This window comes from Ruditapes philippinarum, unplaced genomic scaffold, assembly GCF_026571515.1.
Source record: "Ruditapes philippinarum isolate M1 unplaced genomic scaffold, ASM2657151v2 ctg3976_1_1_1_1, whole genome shotgun sequence".
NCBI lineage: Eukaryota > Metazoa > Mollusca > Bivalvia > Venerida > Veneridae > Ruditapes > Ruditapes philippinarum.
This window is the reverse complement of record NW_026854117.1, coordinates 11,612-30,943: the sequence shown is the minus strand read 5'-3', so window position 1 is coordinate 30,943 and position 19,332 is coordinate 11,612. Positions and strand designations below refer to the sequence as shown.

Below are 19,332 nucleotides of genomic sequence, written 5' to 3'. Positions count from 1 at the left end.
AATTTAAAGTTCACCAGTAGATATTGTCTTCAAACATTTAAATTAAATGCGAGTTTCAAGGAAATTAACATTTCGAGAAAAACGTGCAGTAAGATAAATAGTATCCAATATAAAACACTGACAGTTTATATATATACACGATTAACAAAATGCTCAACTTTAACATCTCCTTGCCTGAAAGCTTTTTACATACAATTGTGAAAGCCGAAATGACCCCATTCGTTTCGTGTGCCAAGCAAAGGCCAAAATTCAAATTTATTTTCTCCTCATTGCAAAGAAAACAGCACGGACACGTTTCTAGCAGTTTCGTTTTGTTTTTGTTCAAAAGTAATATTATTTTTGATGTTTGAGTGTATCTTTTCACGTTGTTACATGTGATCCATCGTAAAGTGTTAAAGCTTGTATAATTTTTGGGTCTTTTTTGAGCCTTCAAGGAATTCATCAAATGTTAACTTATCGTCTTGATTCTGAAAGATAGAAGATAGAAGAAAAAATATGTGGTCAGAATATTATTCATAATTGCCGGTTACACATTTCAAACCTTTTTATGTGAAAATATACTACAATACTTTCTTTAAATACTTATTTATAACTTATAACCTGAACAATTGTTTCACAACTTGTATTTTTATTCTCTTTCGATTTCATAAGATAAGGATACAAAATTATAAAGACTGTTGGTAAAAAATGTCCATTATACTATGGAAAAATTAAGTGTTGCTTTTATTTGTTCTGACCTTATCCATAACGTCAAATATTCGGTTCACTCTCTTGTCTGGTGTGTTTTCTTCTTCTTGAAGTTTCACTGCATTTCCCTGCGGAATCATATAGAATCATATAAAAAATGGACATATTGAATAGTATTAAAGACCAAGTTTACACAATGTAAATGTAATTATTGAAAATGTATCTTATAATTCCCATAATGCATTTCAAATCTTAAATATGAAATGATAATATGGCCACATAAAAGTTATGTTTTTCTGAAATAAAAGTGCACTGTAATAAAATATCTATTTGACTATTCTCAATGTCTTTTCAACATGATTCCGTTACTGCAAAACAGCAATATTCAAGCATCTCATCCGAAGTTTGTAATGGAGATTGTGTGTATAATTGTGTTTGAATTTAATGTTTTAAGAATAAAAGCTTTATTTTACTTGAATCTTGTATACAAATAATGGTGCTGTTCCCATATTAAATCTTCATACCACCATTTTGTAGATTGATTCTACAATGTCTCTGAGTTCATCTTTAGTAATGAAACCATCGCTGTCTAAATCATACAACCGGAATCCCCCTATAATAGCAATATAACAGCAAATAATTTAAGAATACAAACCAACAATCCTTTTACGTGATGATATACTTAAAGGCGAGATCAACTTAATAACGTAAAAAAAAGCAAGACATACTGAAATTATCAAAAATACCTTTATAAGGTTTATAATATATAGTTACATTGAAGTTTGTCCTCTACGCTTCCTCTTGAAGTCACAGACACTCATTGAATTCAATTTAACCATCGTGGAAGAAACAAGAACATGTATGTTTAAATTTATATTAACCTTTAAGGTTTCACAACTTATTATATATTATATATATCAAATATTTTCCATATTAACCATTTTAAAATCACATTTCAAAAAGAATATATACAAATATAACAAATTTACTAGTACAAAAATATAATCTGACAAATTATCAACCATTTTGACAAGAGCTGACTGAATATATTGATTTAATGTTTAGTTATTTCTATATTCAATATACTTGCATGATTTATGTCAAAGACGTTGACTACCAATGTTGCAAATCTACTAGGGTCACCAAATGGTAAGAACTGTCTATATATTTTAGTAAAACCCTGAAAATAAAAGATAAGTTGTAAACAAATAAATATAAAAATGTATTTAATTTGTAAAGACGCATTTTTAAATATGACATTAAAAGACTTTCAGATTTTCAATTAAATGAAAAAAAGTAAAATTATTAAAATGTTTGTATATTTATATTGTCTGATGCGTCAGAGGAATGAATCACAAGGTATTATAAAGACATCATGTAATTGATAAAAAATTGACATTGAAAGTCTTACCCCTAGCGTTAGTTTACCGTCCGGACAATCTTTCATAAAAACCTTTATACCTAAAAATTGATACGAAATGCTTTGTATTGTTAACTGAGCCTGCAACATTTTCAATTTTGTCGTCTTGGGCGTTCTTTTGGGATTCCGGTTTTCACTACTTTGCAAAGAAGAAACCTTTAAAAGAAAAGCTTCCTCAACATGGACCTTGTGCTCTTATCATTTTTATTTTTATGTTTTAAGATTCAAATCAATTGATAATAGCAATAAGACAGTGCCCTTAACTGTAAAAACAAAATAAAGTTTTGAATAAATGATACACGGAATAGAAAATGATGATGTTACAAAGTACATCTTTGTAATGGAAAATTAAATACAAAATACTTAGATGATTTTATTTATAATTGTTGATTACGCGAAATTAAAGAAGACAACATTGTGTTAACACTATAAAAATAATATTTTCATTTGTTTGCAACATTTAACTTAGGGCAATTAAATCAACATAACTTTTGTATTTTAAATATTTCACATTAGACACATTGGAATAATTAACGTAACGTTCTTTTCCATGTTACATGTCATCAAAACCAGATTATTTCAATAAGTAATATTTTGCACAACAGGTAATGAAAAGCAGATTATTTAGCTATTTTTAATATAACATGTTATGAAAACCAGATTAAATATTCATTTTCTACATTTTTTGTAATTAAAACCAAGATTGGTAAATACACCTTGGTTCAAAATATTCAGGATGTAATTAACAAGACAATTTTTGTATAACAAGTTAGGAAATCGACGTCAATAATTCACAAGATTTTTTTATCTTTGAAATGTAAAGATTCACAACTCTAGTTAAATAATGTTCATGTTATCTATCGATTGACATTTGGCATTTCTTTTGAAAGCAGGAAATTAATTATATGGTGTTAAGACGAATCTTACAAGTAACTTTACGATAACAATGATTTTTATTATTGATTTTAAGTTGGTTCAAATTTCAACAACATCAATAGATAAGCACTAAAATAATTGTTTTTATTGGTGAAATTAATCAAAAAAAGATTAAGAAAAATATAAGAAAATATATACATTTTGACATTTTGAAACGCCCACATTTCTATTCATTTAGCTATTATTAGTGTGACATCATTATATAAATTTCTTAACATAACAATGTAAGTTTGAATATAGAAATCATCTCCAGTTTCAATTTAAAAATGTAATTATCTTATTTGAAATATATACAACGTTTCGACTCAAAAGTCTTCATCAGGTATACTTTGTTTACAGGAAATGACGTCAGCGTCATATGACGTCAAGGATAACGACGTCAAAATGTAAAACAAAATTTGGCGTATAAATGTAATATGTAGGATCTTAATAAAAGATACAAAACACTGGTGAAGATGTAGTAAAAAGCAAAGTAAAATTAGAAAACAAGCATAAACTACATCTTGACATGAAATTAGTTTAAAGTCATATTAAGCAAAAAATAGAAAATATAATTTTTTTATACAAGAATATTAAAATGAAAAATTATAATCGGCAAAATTTGGAATTCATGCCATCAGGAATAATTGTACCTAGCTTATACATCCATGAATTTTTCTGTAAATAATCTTTGCCAATTATTCTTTACTTTATCAATTGGTATGAGTGAAAAAACTTTGATAGAATGCCCTTCAGATTTAAATGTTCAGATACATTGGTAATAGTGTCAAGATATACATGAAAAATCACGTTTTAAAGCAAATTCTTTCGGTATAGTAGTACATGAGAAAATATTATTAATTCCAAAATACTTTATTAATTTTGTAGATTATAATTCTTCATTTTAATAATTTTTTATAAAAAATTGTATTTTCTATTTTTTGCTTAATATGACATAAAACTAATTTCATGTTAATAACATAACAAAAAAGCGACCTAATATCATTAGTGGGTAGAACGCATGCTTCTTAAACGAAAATAGAACTGTAAGAACTGAACATTTTGAAAGATCAAAATGTCATTGAAAAATTAAAAAGGAGAACCACAATAAAGGCTAACCTCTTACAAAGTTCTAGATGCATTTGTAACAATTAATATATTTTACAACATTTGTGATGTGTGGTTTTTTCTCATAATATTACAGAATGCGAACTATTTCGTCCACTTTTTTCCACAAACATGTTAATGAGATTTCATACTGGGAGCTTCGAGGTGTAATACCAAAAACAAAATCGTTCAAATGTTGATAATTAACTTGCCCGTGTTAACTGCATGTTAAACAGCCTTTAGATGGGACGAACAAAATTCGAATCAGATGTGAATACAACATATGTTCTGCATATGACGATCATTTAGCCTTCATCTTCTTTAGTATTTGAAGTTTAAATGTTCAAAGGTTGTTCTTTTTAATTTGTTAAGGGCAGAGAAATGAGCATGGTTCTACGTGTGAGGAATTTCCTTGTTTCGAATATTATGTTTGTCTTTATCTTTATTGTTCCTTAATTCCATATTCTGTAACGTTGTGGAAAGAAATGTTTCATAATTATCGGTTTCCGCACATTTAAGAACTGTTAATATCATAAGTAAAACGTCAAAAGTAAAACAAATATATTACTTATCAAGGTATTTGGGGGGCTTGACAAAATCAGCTAATTAAAAATGTCCCAAAGCGCTGAGATGACGAACGATAGGGTGGATAATATACTTACAGTTCATAAAAGAATGCACTTACAAAGAAACTAACACAAATGATTTAACACAAAAGTCGTTGATCAATTACAAGTTAATCCTCGAAAGATTGTTCACTTATCACCATTTCTCTGGAAATTGTAATTTTACCATGTCAATAAATCTTTTCTTTATTAGCAGCCGATAATATTACTCATTTTAGCCAGTTCGGATAAGGAGAAATAAAACACCCCATAATTGCTTTTGGCTCTTGAGCTATAACTCTCGAGTGAATATATTTATTTAGAGGAAGCTATTTCATCTATTAATATTCCTATTTTACTTAGACATTTTACTTAGATACCTTGTAATCAGATATTATATTGAAATCTTAAACAATGCAAGATACTGTATGCTTCTATTTGCAGTTGCCATTAAAGATGCCAAAATGTTTACAATTGAAATGCTTGATACATGAAACAAGAGATTTGTGCGAATTGTTCCATTTTTTTGCTCCTAATGTTCAGATAGACTTGGCTACAGATCAATGGCTTACATCATTCTTCAAACAATGTATTCTTAAACAAAATTATACGCTTACGAGTATATTTTTAAAACTTTTCTTTTTCAAATTGTACTTTTGTACACTTAAATAATAGTCTATAAAATTAAAAAAAAAATGTTATGCATTTCTTTGCCGCCAAATGATGTTATGATTTGACTTCAAGTCCGTTACTGTCCTGTGTTGGACAATTCCCTTCCCTCTTTGGATTACATCTGACGAATAAAGTGGGGATGTGGAATGAATTGTCTTAATTTTTGTTTCCTGTCTTGCTCCGTCGGGCACTTGTTTGTTATTTTCTTGCTGCCCTGTCTTTCTTAAGGGCATTGAGTACTTTAAGCCTTTTCGTTTTTAAATATTTATTAATATTAGAGTTTTATTCAACCCTTTACCTCATATATATACGCGAAACAACGCACGTTCGACCCCTTACTTTAGGCCTCAAATAGTGAAAAAAATGTTCTGTTTGGCCCCAAACACATGTTTTCGGTTGGGAAATGTTGAAAAAAAAGTGATCACTTTTTCGGCGCCACCCCCATCAAAAAGGTACATCAGGGGGTTGCCAGAAGGGGGCACGTTTGAGGGGTTTGAAAGAGGAGGTTAGTCGCCAAGAAAATTTTGGACCTGTGAGAGGCTAAAAATTGCCCCAGGTCGATCATAAGGTAACGTGTAACCAACGCTGAAAAGCCTTTGGTTCTATCTGAATCCATTGAGAAATTGTAGCAATGCAGTTGCAAACAATTTTGATGGAAAAGTTAACGCAAAATAGTGATTTTTGGCAATTTTAAGATCTCCCTCTTTGCAATGGTAACAGGAAATTTAAGACTGAACATGTTGCAATGGCAATGATCCAGTCAGCCAAGTTTGAATAGTATTGAGGCGGTTTTTATAGTTAAATAGCAATTTGAACTTGTAACGGGAGGCTTTTCAATGAAAACAGCCATTTTTCACAAATGCTCATGCAGTAATGGGTTAATATTCAATGATTGTTGCTGTAACATTTTTTTATGAAATTTGAGATGTGGACGTGTTTTTATAGCGAAGCATGACAAATGCATTTAATTAGTGTTTAAACAACGAGCGTACTACATTTCCAAAAATTGTGAGATTAAGTTTACTTTAAATAGAAGTTTTAGATAAGAATTCACATATCTGTGGAAGAAATGAGTCAGCTCTAAAATAAATCTAGACTAGCTAATTGCATTCTTTCAGCGAAGTTTCCAAAAATGACTGCATACAAAAGATGAATTTATAGATGGCAACGAGACAGAAATAGATAACTTTCCTATTGCAAGGTTAGCTGGGTGAGAAATAATATTCGAAGTATCATGTTCGTGCCAGCTACAATTTATCATAACGTGCCATGCTTACGTACCGTGAAAAAGTAACAAAGTGCAGACGAAGTGCAAGGAACATTACAGTGTGTGCGTATGTTTTGAAATATTTCAACAGTTCTCTGATTTTTTATAAAATGTGTTTTTTCTTTACAATGTTATTTTTTCCTAAATTTGGCAAAATAATAATAATAATAATAATAATAATAATAAGAATGATTATAAAAAATAATTTAAATATAATATCAAAAAAATTAAAAAGCTTGTGAGTCACGTGGGTTTAACAAACATAAAAACCACGAGGGTATATAATCTTAAAAGAACATTTAAGAAAAATATTGATGCTTACAGTATGTTGAATTCTTAAGGTCTTCTATGTCGTCTGCTTTTAGCTCTTTCTCATCGTCTATCCTGCAAAATAACATAGCAATATAATAAATTAAAAAAGTACATGCATGCAAATGTGTTAAGTTGATATCAAATAACTGGCATTATTTTGCTAGTTTAATATGTAACATTGTCAAGTACATTTTTATTGTATTTTCAAATGCTACATTACATTGTGAAGTCTTACACAAATCTTAAAAAAAATCTTTGACATACATGAAAGCTAACAGGAAAAGTGGAAAATAGTATATTCGGTTTGATTGAGTTTTTTATAGATGTATTTAATCTTCAATAATATACGCGTTGCAATGAATGATAAACAAGACCTTCAAGTATAAAAAAAAAACAATGAGATGAAGGGCGAAGCAACAATTTTCAGCTTTCCAATAGCTTTAATTGACACATAAATCATTTAATACTAGTTCTAAAACATAAACATCTTATGTTATAGATGTTGTTTAAATATACTTATTATTATTGTCAGATATAGGAACTGTGTCATTCTACTTCGTTCTGAAATGCTCAGCTTTGAAGTCTTGATAAACTTAAGATTGTCTTGCGTTTGTCATTGCTGTACTTATTATAATATCAAAATTCGATTTAGAAATAAGAAAAACCAATTATGCAATATGTTAGAAAATTTTGATATTATAGTGGGGCGGGAAATAAGGTCTCTGCTGTCAAAATAGTGCAAATTGTGATACAAGCATGAAACTTTCAGGAAATTATCTTTAGACCATGTAGATTTCAAAAGTGAAGTGGGCCCAAAAATATCTCTGCTCATTCAAGATGGCCGCCATTTTCAAGATGGCCGCCATATAAATTTGATGTACATAATAGCTCATTCATTCCAATTTTTTGTACAGACCTGAAACTTACACCAAAGCATGCATATAGTTTCCCCTTTTCAAAAATTTAAATCTTTAAGCAATTTCTCTTGCATTTTTCTTCAGAATCCAAGATGGCGTCCAATATGGCTGCCAATTTTAATGAAAACTGATATATCTCTTTTGCAGTATAATGTTTTGCACACGGTATGTGTATTTCCATATAAAATTGTGAAATATATTAGAAAAAAATCAAATTTTAGGTTAACCACATTGTTAGTCATGTTTTTAGTTTTTTTGTACAAAAAAAATCTTTAAAAAAAATCAAAGAAAAAGTGCCATTTTTTCATTTTTCTCTAACATGGTTTTCTAGGTCTATGTACAAAATTCCAAAAGTTACATAGTTTCTTAAAGTGTATTTGATATTCAATCAACACTATGTTTTATTGTATAATTGTAACAAAAACAAACAACAAGAGCTGTCTTTTTAGTGCTTGCCTATAAAACAAAACTTTGACAGTTAAGGGCACACAAGACTTTAACTAGGAATTTCTAAGTACAAATCAAGAAACATTTTCACAGAGTTATCTTCTCTTGCTAACAGATAGGTCTCATGATGGCACATAAGAACTCCAACTTCCAAAGTAATATCTCAAATGGTTAAGTCAACAAGTGGACAAGAATGAAAAATCTTAACTGAGTTTCTAAGTCAAAAAGGGCCATAATTCAAATAAAATCCTTAACAGAATTACCTTCTCCTGCCCATGTTTTGGGACCATGATGGTAAACAAGTATTCCAACTTTCAAATTAATATCTCAAACAGTTCAGTCAAAAAGTGGACTGGTACTAAAAACTTAACCAAGATTCTAAGTCGATAAAAGGCCTTAATTTTTAAAACAAATCCTTGACAGAGTTACCTTCTCTTGCGTACAGATGGGGGTAATGATGTGAAATAGCATTAAAAGTTTCAAAGCAATATCTCAAAGGGTTAAGGCAATAAGTGGATTTTACCCATATTCAATGTATTTTCTAAGTCAAAAAGGGGCATAATTCTGTCAAAAACCTTGACAGAGTTATGTCCTCTTGTCTGTTGATGAAGGTCGTGATGGTAAACAAGTATGGTCAGTTTCAAAGCAATACCTCCAATGGTTTTGAAATAAAGTGAGGTGGTAACAAAAAACTTAACCAAGCTCAATACACTTTCTAAGTCAAAAAAGGGCCATAATTCTGTCAAAAACCTTGACAGAGTTATGTACTCTTGTCTGTAGATGGAGGTTATGATGGTGAACAAGTATGGTAAGTTTCAAAGCCATACTTGTAATACTTCTGAAATAAAGTGGGGTGGTACGAAAAACTTAACCAAGGTGTGACGCCAACGCTAACGCCGACGCCGACGCCGACGCCGACGCCGGGGCGAGTAGGATAGCTCCCCTTTTCATAGAAAAGTCGAGCTAAAAATGTGAAGGTTTTATACTTATTAAAAGTGGGTGGGGTAAATTTATCAGACAATTGTAGTACAAAATAACGTTTTTTAAGAATTCTTATGCAAATATTCACTGTAAAAGTATTTTATTGTATTAAGGTATTTTTTTTCCTTCAGGTCTAGAGGGTGTACTAAAATATCAATAAATGCAGATACAATCATATGTATACATTCAGTTATTAAATGTGTTTGCATGATATAAGTTGTTTCAATATTCTTAATACAATTTGATAATTGTACAGAAAGAATATTCATCAACGAACCATATGTTTAGATAAAATCATGCCTGGACCTTAGTGAAATGTTGTCTATTTATGAATACAATTATTTCCTGCACAATTTAGTCTTGCTAAAAGCTTGTAACAGAATGATTCAAAGTCATATTTACTTGCACATCATTGTAACCAAGTATAATTGAATTAGTACCGTCCATTTCTAATAACTTATGTAGACATGATATTTTCAAAAGAAACAAATACGACTGATACATCATACTATCTAATGACTAGGTGTGCTAAAATAGGTATCAATAAAACCGCTTGACCCACATAACAAACATAGCTTATACTTTGGAATATAAACTAAATGTATTCCTACTTTATTTTTCCCATTAAACAAGAGCATTGTTGACCCTAGATCACGCGCCTAAGACCCATTGCTGGAAAAGGTCTATAATTCTTTTATACTGAAGAATGCTAAAATCATATAAGGAGTATCTTTTTTTCACCAGTCATGATTTATAAACTATTTGAAAAGAATCATGTCCAATAACTAGGCTCTCAGAACTACAAAAAGACTCATATAACTATATTCCAATAAAAGTCCATGTAAACTAAGTGATTTTGACCCTATGTCAATAGTTTATAATCTTTATATAGCATCACAATGTTATGATATACGATGCTTTCTCTTCTCTGTGCACATAGTTTCGGAAAAGAATTTTAATATATGAGTCAATGTAAACTAAGTGACAGAGAAAGCCATTTTGGACTACAGGAACATGATTTAAAGGCCCGCACGAGGAACACAGTTTTTAAAGACTTGTGTAGGGAATCGCATTGAAGTTGTTTTGTTGTTGTTGTTAAAAAAAATCAACAAACAAACAAACTGTAATGCCTAGAGCTTAGATAGTCAAAATATTACCTTGCCAAGTAAAGAACACCTCTTTAAAAGTTACATAAAACACTTTTGGATCATAAAGTGTACATGCAATAGAAAAAATCTTCTCAAAAATCAAAATGCATAGAGCACAGGTACTAAGCTGGCATGTAGCACCACCTTGGGTCTTTGTTAACACATTTAATGAATAATGCTCATAGCGCCACCTGGGTTCACTTGTATAGGAAAAACATTAAAACATCTAGTGTTAAACTACATTGACTTGAAATAAGATATTTGGGATGTAGACTGATATAACATGCATAAATTTGTATGATGCTACTGCAGTCTAAAATGGTTTTGCAATGGTATCACTTAATTTACAATAACTACTGTAATAAATCTGTTTTCTCTTAACCTACAGTATCCGACGCATATTATACATTAATCTGTATCATCATTAAATTATGTTATAATAATGATATATCATGGACAACATGGTCCAAATTTACCAAACACAAAAGGTCACTAAGTTTATATGGACTCGTATATAGATATGGTTATTAAAGTCCTCTCGTGTGAAATAAAAAATTGAAAGCAGATATTGAGCATGTTTCTTTAAAAGCAACCGGATTCAATTATGACACAAATCATGTGTGTTATGACATAATTGACATAATTGACACTCCCAAAATGATATTGTTACCTTTTTTGCAACAATGATCATAGGTGAGTGATTCAGGGTCATCATTACCCTCTTATTGAAAGAAAAAAAGATATGATTACTTTAGGAAATACTAGTACACTTAGTTTGTATCTTAACTTTTCAAAAAGTTGCATGCAGGCCAGGCTATATTCATCGATATATATGTTTCACATCACATACATTTTGTTGGTTTTTTAAGCCATCTTTATATTATAAATATAAAATTGTGGTGGAGTCAAATATATGCGTTTATGGACTACCTTTATACCTTACATTCAAGTACATGTTTGCTATTTTAAGCACGTTTAGTTGATTTATTGTCTTCTTATATGTCTTTACAATTAACAATTAATATATGATATCAAATATATTGAAACAAGAATTATCATGCAACCAAATTTAATAACTGAAGGTATACACATGTTTGAATGTGCATTTCTTGCTCACCCACCAAATGGCCCGATCGAAGGAAGACAAAAATACTTTCATCCAATAAAAAGTACTTTTTAAGTTGGAACATTTGCATAAGAATTTATAGAAAAGTAAAAAGACAAAGAAATAGAATCCTTTTAAAAGGAAACTTTATTTCTTTTACAATTATCATATAAAATTACCCCACCCACTTTCACAAAATATAAAACCTACAGATTTAATGCTTTTCTTACATTCTTTACAATAAACACATAATATTAATAGAATGTCAAATACAGTTTAAGATATAAAGTAACTTTTTTAACTTTGTAAATTACTTTAGAAATTCAAATTTGAAAAATATGAAAAAATTGGAATTTTTTCTTGATCTTTTTTAAAGATATTTTTAGACAAAAACTTTTAAAATGTTTACTTTTATTGAGATTAACATAAAATTTGATTATCTCTGATATGTTTAAACACCTTTTTTATCATAATAAACATAATTTGTGCACCAAAATTATACTATAAAAATGGTATAACAGTTTTTCACAAAATCGACGGCCATATTGGACGCCATCTTGGATTTGGAAGAAGTATGAAAGAGAAATTTTGTGAGATTTAAATTTTTGAAAAGGAGAAACTATATGCATGATTTTGGTGTTAGTTAAAGGTCTGTACAAAAAATTGGAATGAATGAGCTAGAATGTATGTCAAATTTATATGGCGGCCATTTTGAAAATGGCGGCCATCTTGAATAAGCAGAGATATTTTTGGGCCCACTTCACTTTTGAAATCTACATGGTCTAAAGATGATTTCCTGAAAATTTCATGCTTGTATCACAATTTGCACTATTTTCTCAATTTCCCGCCCCACTATTAGAAAAGACAAACAATTATTTTTGATGGATCGATTGATCAGACTAATATGTTGTTGAATGATAATTATCAGGCATGTTTTTTTTTAAATTCCAAATATCATCAGTTGTAATATTTGTAATATCTTGAATGTCGTCATCTCTTCGTTTGTTATATGATTTGTTTTTCAGTGTATGGATATAATTCAATTTTGAAATTACAGGAAAACTGCTTTTATGTTAGAATAATGCTTGCATTTCTATGTTAATTGTAAGCCAATGCAATACTTAAATAGGCAGTGACAAAAACTATTGTATTAAAGTAAATGCACAAATAGAATATAATATTCTGGAACAATCCTATTGCTTTTTTAAAGTAGGGTTTAATCGTTTAGCAAAGATTTTGTACACTGTAAAACGGTACGATAGTGCTATGTTCATAATGTAATAATCAGTGGTCGAATAAATGATCAAATAGAATACACTGTACGTATAAAACAAATGTTTTATTGTAGGGTTTAAACATATTGTGGAAGTCAATTTTATGGATTTAAAAATGACAGTAAGCTTGCAATTGACTCCCACAAAAATAGCCTGTATCACCGGTGTTTTAATTCATCACTACTGGTTTGTGTTAAGATCAGGAAGGCGATATCTGCAATTGCATGCTTTCTTTTATTTAAGGTAACTTAATGGAAAAAATTATACAAGCATGACGTAATTTTGTTATCAGCAGCAATTGATAATTGACTCATTCTTTATCCAATCGTACAATATGCGACCGGTACTTCGATCTCCTTTGGGAGTTGTCAAATCCTTACAGATAGATTTTGTAGACGTGTTTAATTGAAATAAATACAAGGAGAAACAGATAAAAATAATTACGAAACATATGGAAGTTTTCTCTCTCTACTTCCTTAAAGACTGTTAGTTAAACGTACAATAGTTTTATTAAGGTTAGCAGACACATTTGAAATTATCTTAAAGGAAGGAAATGTGTGAAATAATAGTTGACTCCAGTTTTATAATACAGTGACATCATATAATATTTGAGTTGTTTAATATCGTAAAAGATTTAGGAATCTTCGAAATTGTTTAGTTCATTAGCTTCAACTGTTTCATTTTGTCTGATACTTTTACTGAAAATTGAAAATAAAGTCTAGATTTTCATTATTGTACTATAAAGACGTACTAACAAATTTACTTCAGTCCAAATTACGTCAGAGGTAATAACAGAAAAAGGTTCTTGATATATTAATATGGCATTAAAAAGGATATTCAATATTTGTGCTTTATGAAAATACAATTTGTGAAGTATTACAAATATTACAAGTACACTTGTCACCAGCTTTAGCAGTAACAATGTATAACATTTTCATGTTTAAATGTTGAAATCTGCTAAAGTCGGTTCTAAGGGAAGTTGACGGTAGCTTGCAATTACCACGACCGTCCATGAACAGGGTCATTCACATCGAGCCTGCGACATTTTCAATGATGTCGTTTTGTGAGTTATTGAGCGAGGTGTCTTTCTATGTTTCTATATTTTACGATTTATTACTTTTATTTAATATTTCTTATGTTAAGAAGTCGTCTTTTTCTATTTGTTAAATTGCTAAAACAGTTTATTGTAATGAACTTCTCAACTACTTTTTTTGATCTGATAGATTAACTGAATATTGCAAATTAAGTCTAGACTTTTGGTATATAAATACTTCTTTTATAGATTGCAGTAGATATATTGCGCTATCAAATTAATTACATGCTACATTATTTCAGTGGCAATAATGTTATATTAAACTGCAGATACAAGATGATAATTGAAGATGAAATATTGCAACATTTACTTTGCAAATACCAAGCGGCGTATGTTTACCTCAGAAAATAAAACGGTATACCATTTTTGACTGGAATATTTGCATTTGACGTATTTAAAATTTCGTAATTTTAAAAGAAAAATAATCATAAAACTTTGTAGAGATAGACGGGACGATTCATTTATTAGAAAATGAAAATAACTTCAACACGTGATAAAATCAAGCATGAAATACAGCTCCCGTTATTGTCAAGACACATAAGACCAACGAGAAGGCATCAAGTAAGGCACAATGTAGAAGAATCTGGGTTGGCAAAAGTCGAGACACATAAGACCAACGAGAAGGCATCAAGTAAGGCACAATGTAGAAGAATCTGGGTTGGCAAAAGTCGAGACACATAAGACCAACGAGAAGGCATCAAGTAAGGCACAATGTAGAAGAATCTGGGTTGGCAAAAGTCGAGACACATAAGACCAACGAGAAGGCATCAAGTAAGGCACAATGTAGAAGAATCTGGGTTGGCAAAAGTCGAGACACATAAGACCAACGAGAAGGCATCAAGTAAGGCACAATGTAGAAGAATCTGGGTTGGCAAAAGTCGAGACACATAAGACCAACGAGAAGGCATCAAGTAAGGCACAATGTAGAAGAATCTGGGTTGGCAAAAGTCGAGACACATAAGACCAACGAGAAGGCATCAAGTAAGGCACAATGTAGAAGAATCTGGGTTGGCAAAAGTCGAGACACATAAGACCAACGAGAAGGCATCAACTAAGGCACAATGTAGAAGAATCTGGGTTGGCAAAAGTCGAGACACATAAGACCAACTAGAAGGCATCAAGTAAGGCACAATGTAGAAGAATCTGGGTTGGCAAAAGTCGAGACACATAAGACCAACGAGAAGGCATCAAGTAAGGCACAATGTAGAAGAATCTGGGTTGGCAAAAGTCGAGGACATATGGGATGGAACATTTAAAGAGAAACTGACAAAATAATTATAAATGACAAACAATTGAGGGCACGTTAGTACTTAAATGACAAAATGGAATGTAAAAACAAAGAAAGAATTTATTTTTTTTTTATTTCAAACGAATGTGTAATCTTTGAATAAACTTGATTACAAAATCAACTTGTGAGTATAAATTGTTAACAAAAATTTGCTGCCGGATTTATGAAATTACAAAAATAAATCTTAAATTGATATGAAAGAAAGTTCTAAATATATATAAAACAACAACAAAGTTTGGTATATGGCTATTGTAACACACACTTTTTTCGACGACTCTATTATATCAAACTTAATGTATAAAGCTAATCAAATGTGACGATTGTAAACGGATTCAACAAACAAGAAAAATAGTTAAATGCACTTTTAAATGATTAGTCACTGCATTAATTTTTAAGAGAAAATGTTTACACTGGATATTTATTTATTTTTTAGAAAATACTTTTTCTCAATTTTACAGCTAAATCATAGACAATATAAACAAGCAACTCATAAACGGTAAGTTTACTTACCATTGTTTGAAAATAAAGTATGAACAAAAATCAAATACCTATTCGTAACAAGTACGGGATAATTTCATGTGAATGGTATGCTCTATTCATGATTGATGAAGCAGGTAAGAACAATATTAATGGTCTTCCATTATTTATAGTAAGTCTGAACTATTTTAAGATGATAAATGTGAAGATGATTGCTATTTACTGACAAAATGAGGTTGAAACAATGCAACGTGTATGATAAAATAATCAAAGTGTGAATATAAAAACTACCTTGTGTTTACAATACTGTTTCTTCCATACAAGACACTATTTACACCTAACTAAATGATTATTTAAATGTTTGCACTAAAGGTGTTGATACCAAATGCAAAGTTCTAAAGCTGCTGAAATGGTTAACAAAGAATGTATCTTCAAATTTTAAAGAACATGTGGTTTCCGGAAAAAGATATAATCTAGATATTCCGAAGTCCAAATATAAGTGCATTCTTTAACAGGAGGAAATTCATGTGCTTAACATCAATGTATAAATGTTCTTTCTGTTAAAAATTTGGCAAGACTTTGGTTCATTTGCGACTCATTTGCATACTTATTTAATATTTATAGTTGATGTAACCTTATTTTTTGACCTATTTGATTAACTGTTAAGAGCAATAGGAATAAGAAAAACCTTTAATATATAATTATATTAACATTCTATTGTTGGTGTGTTATTCAAAACTGCAACTGAATCTTTTGTCCTATAACGATCATTTAGCCAAGAAAAGCTCTTTATCGTAAGAAAAATGTGTTTAATGTTTTCCTTAAAGTTTAATGAGATGTGTGGTATAGATCATATCTATCTCGTAACAGTATCTCTATCCAAATATTTAGTTGCCACTTTTCTTGGCAATTCCTTATTGAAAAGTGTAATTTAGATTCAAGTGAAAAAAGGTGGAATTTAGATATTGTATCAGTTTTCTTTAGGAACACTGTTTAAAAGTTCAATCTCAAGTTTGTTTAAGAAATGCTAAGTTGCAATGTACTATCTTGTAAATCACATGAATGAAAACACCGTTGTTTTCTTTACCCCAGTTATTAATTTAGATAATACATTTATATCTCAGAAAGAACATTGAACTTGATTTCAACCTTTCCCACGCTGACTTTTCAATATTTCGATCTGTGCCATTCAATTCATCACTGTAATGGAAACCTTACAGACATTTACTATCACAAATCTGCTGATGTTGCACTTTCCAGTACCGACCATGAACATGGTTTACTTAGTTTAACCGGGTCTGCAACACTTAAAATGCTGCGTTTTGGGCGGGCGTTCATAAGGGATTCAGTCTTTCTCTAACTTTCTGCCTTCATTTCTATCATTCCATTTCCGGTAATAATGCGCAATATAAAAGAATGTTTAATTATTGACGTGTCTATCTCATTAGCATTAATCAACCAAATCGTCTAAGGAAAATGATAGAAATGATACGTGTTTTGTATAAACCGTTCTTGTCTTTATTCGATGAGATTGGATGAGATTAGACGAGATCTTTTATAGATCATAATTTTAATTTAAATCCTTTTCCTTTGTCCATTGGGAATGGTAACAACATTGACTGCATTTGTGTATCAATTGAATTGTTTCATTTCCACAGGAATGAGAATTATTCAAGAAAAGAAGAAAACAGAATTTATGAATTAAATGTTGTTTGGATAAAAATGTCCTTCAGACAAATCGTCTTGAATAAATAAAATCTTTTTTTAAGCTGATAGACACCCCATTTTAAATAGTTTTGTTTGTCCTTAAAGTGTTTTTGTGTCTTTACAACTTTAATTAAATTATATTTTAATCCATACTCTCAATATAAGAGATTGTCTTTAAATTTTATGAATTGGCATTTCATTTTCTTTGCGTTGGTTATAATTAAAATGATAATAGTAAAAAGTAGAAATTCCACAAAACCAAAGAACAACACAATTTATAGAAATTTTGGACTCATTAGAATTTAGAGATTATAGATGACTTGAAGTGCAACATTTCTCGCGCTTCTGATTTTGTTTTGGACGCCAGAGAACATATATTCTTGTCATTTTGTAACTCTTGTACTATAGTTTTATAATTCATAAAAAAATGAGAATTGATAGTATCAAGAACAAAGAATGAATAATGTCAAAAGATTTTATGCTATTGTAATATAGACTTTGGTGTATCATCAGTGCTTTTAACGTCTTGGTATCTTGTTGCGTCTTCATTTCTATACTTCTCCGACGTTCCGTTAGCTAGACTAGCTAAATAATTTCCTGACATGAAAGAATCCAAAGTCCCTTGTGGGGGTCGGACCCACATCATTAAAGGGAAAGTGGTTTGAAGTCGGAAGTAAACGATCTTATCAGTTCAGCTAAGGACATGAGCTATTATTACTTAATGTATCAGTGCGCGTACAGAATACAGTCGTTATTATGTGAATAAGGATCATTTACATTTCCAGGAAGCATTTACATTACATGCCAAGTTATCTATTTTATGACCAGTTGGAGTAAAAATATATGTTACACATGGAAATATGTCAGTAGATGAAAGTATTTTAATACTGACAAACTTTTATCTTAACTATAAATGGGCATTAATCATTATCATACATACATAATATAATGTGATTGGTTAAAATATAGAAATATATAATTAGCAATAGTGGCGATAAACTGCGTTGATGTTTATTTCTTTCAATACATGAAATACTTAAATGTAAATATAAAGGAATCAAAGAAAATTGAATGTACGGAAATATTACAATATTCACTTAAAATGTAAAATATAGGATATATTAAAACATAGTAATAATAAACAGTGAACTTTGTAAATATGCAAACAAGGAACAACAGAAAGTTTAGTTATATTTTTTTCCAGGAAATGCTTCATATACATATAGCATATCTCAGCATTATACGTCTTAAGAATGATTTACGCGAAATCAATACAAGCTTGTCTTTTAGGTGTGTAGACCGAAATCCAAGTATCATTTGCTGTAATTTACTACAAACATAATCTGCAAAACAGGCATCAAACTGTCTTTCGTAACACTTTATTGGTAATTATTTAGTGGTTTCCCTTACAATGTATTGCTTAAAGGGATTACAGCGATGTATTGACTGAGTCTAGATTTCAGTTCCATTCTTCATGTTTATGAATATGAATCATCATCTTATAACAACAATAATTGTTTCTTAGATTAATTCTCATAACATTCGTGGTTAACTAAAAACTTCTTTTAAACATTTGATATTTTAGATTTATCCGTATGAAATACAACTGAATAAAAGAAATTCTTGAAGTTTTACATCATCATTTTAACAGTCAATAACAATATTTTTCAGACAAAAATCTATAATAAGTGAGATGACTTTGACTTTGATATAGTGAAGCATCGTCATTTAGACGGAAATGTAACCCATGCCACATCTTACGTGACATATGTATATTCCAGTTTATTAGATAGCTAGGGCTTGTAATAATGGAAACGATTTTAACGAATAGAATATGTTCATCACTAACGAGTTTACCAAACAGCGTTACTGTTATCATGAATAACAAACATATTTCACAAAACTTTATA

At 30.1% G+C, this 19,332-nt stretch overlaps 1 pseudogene; it reads right to left on the bottom strand.

Annotated features, from left to right (window-relative positions):
* Window positions 1–360: 360 nt before the first annotated feature.
* Window positions 361–18,065, bottom strand: LOC132738988 (neuronal calcium sensor 1-like; annotated as a pseudogene).
* Between the last annotated feature and the right edge of the window lie 1,267 nt (window positions 18,066–19,332).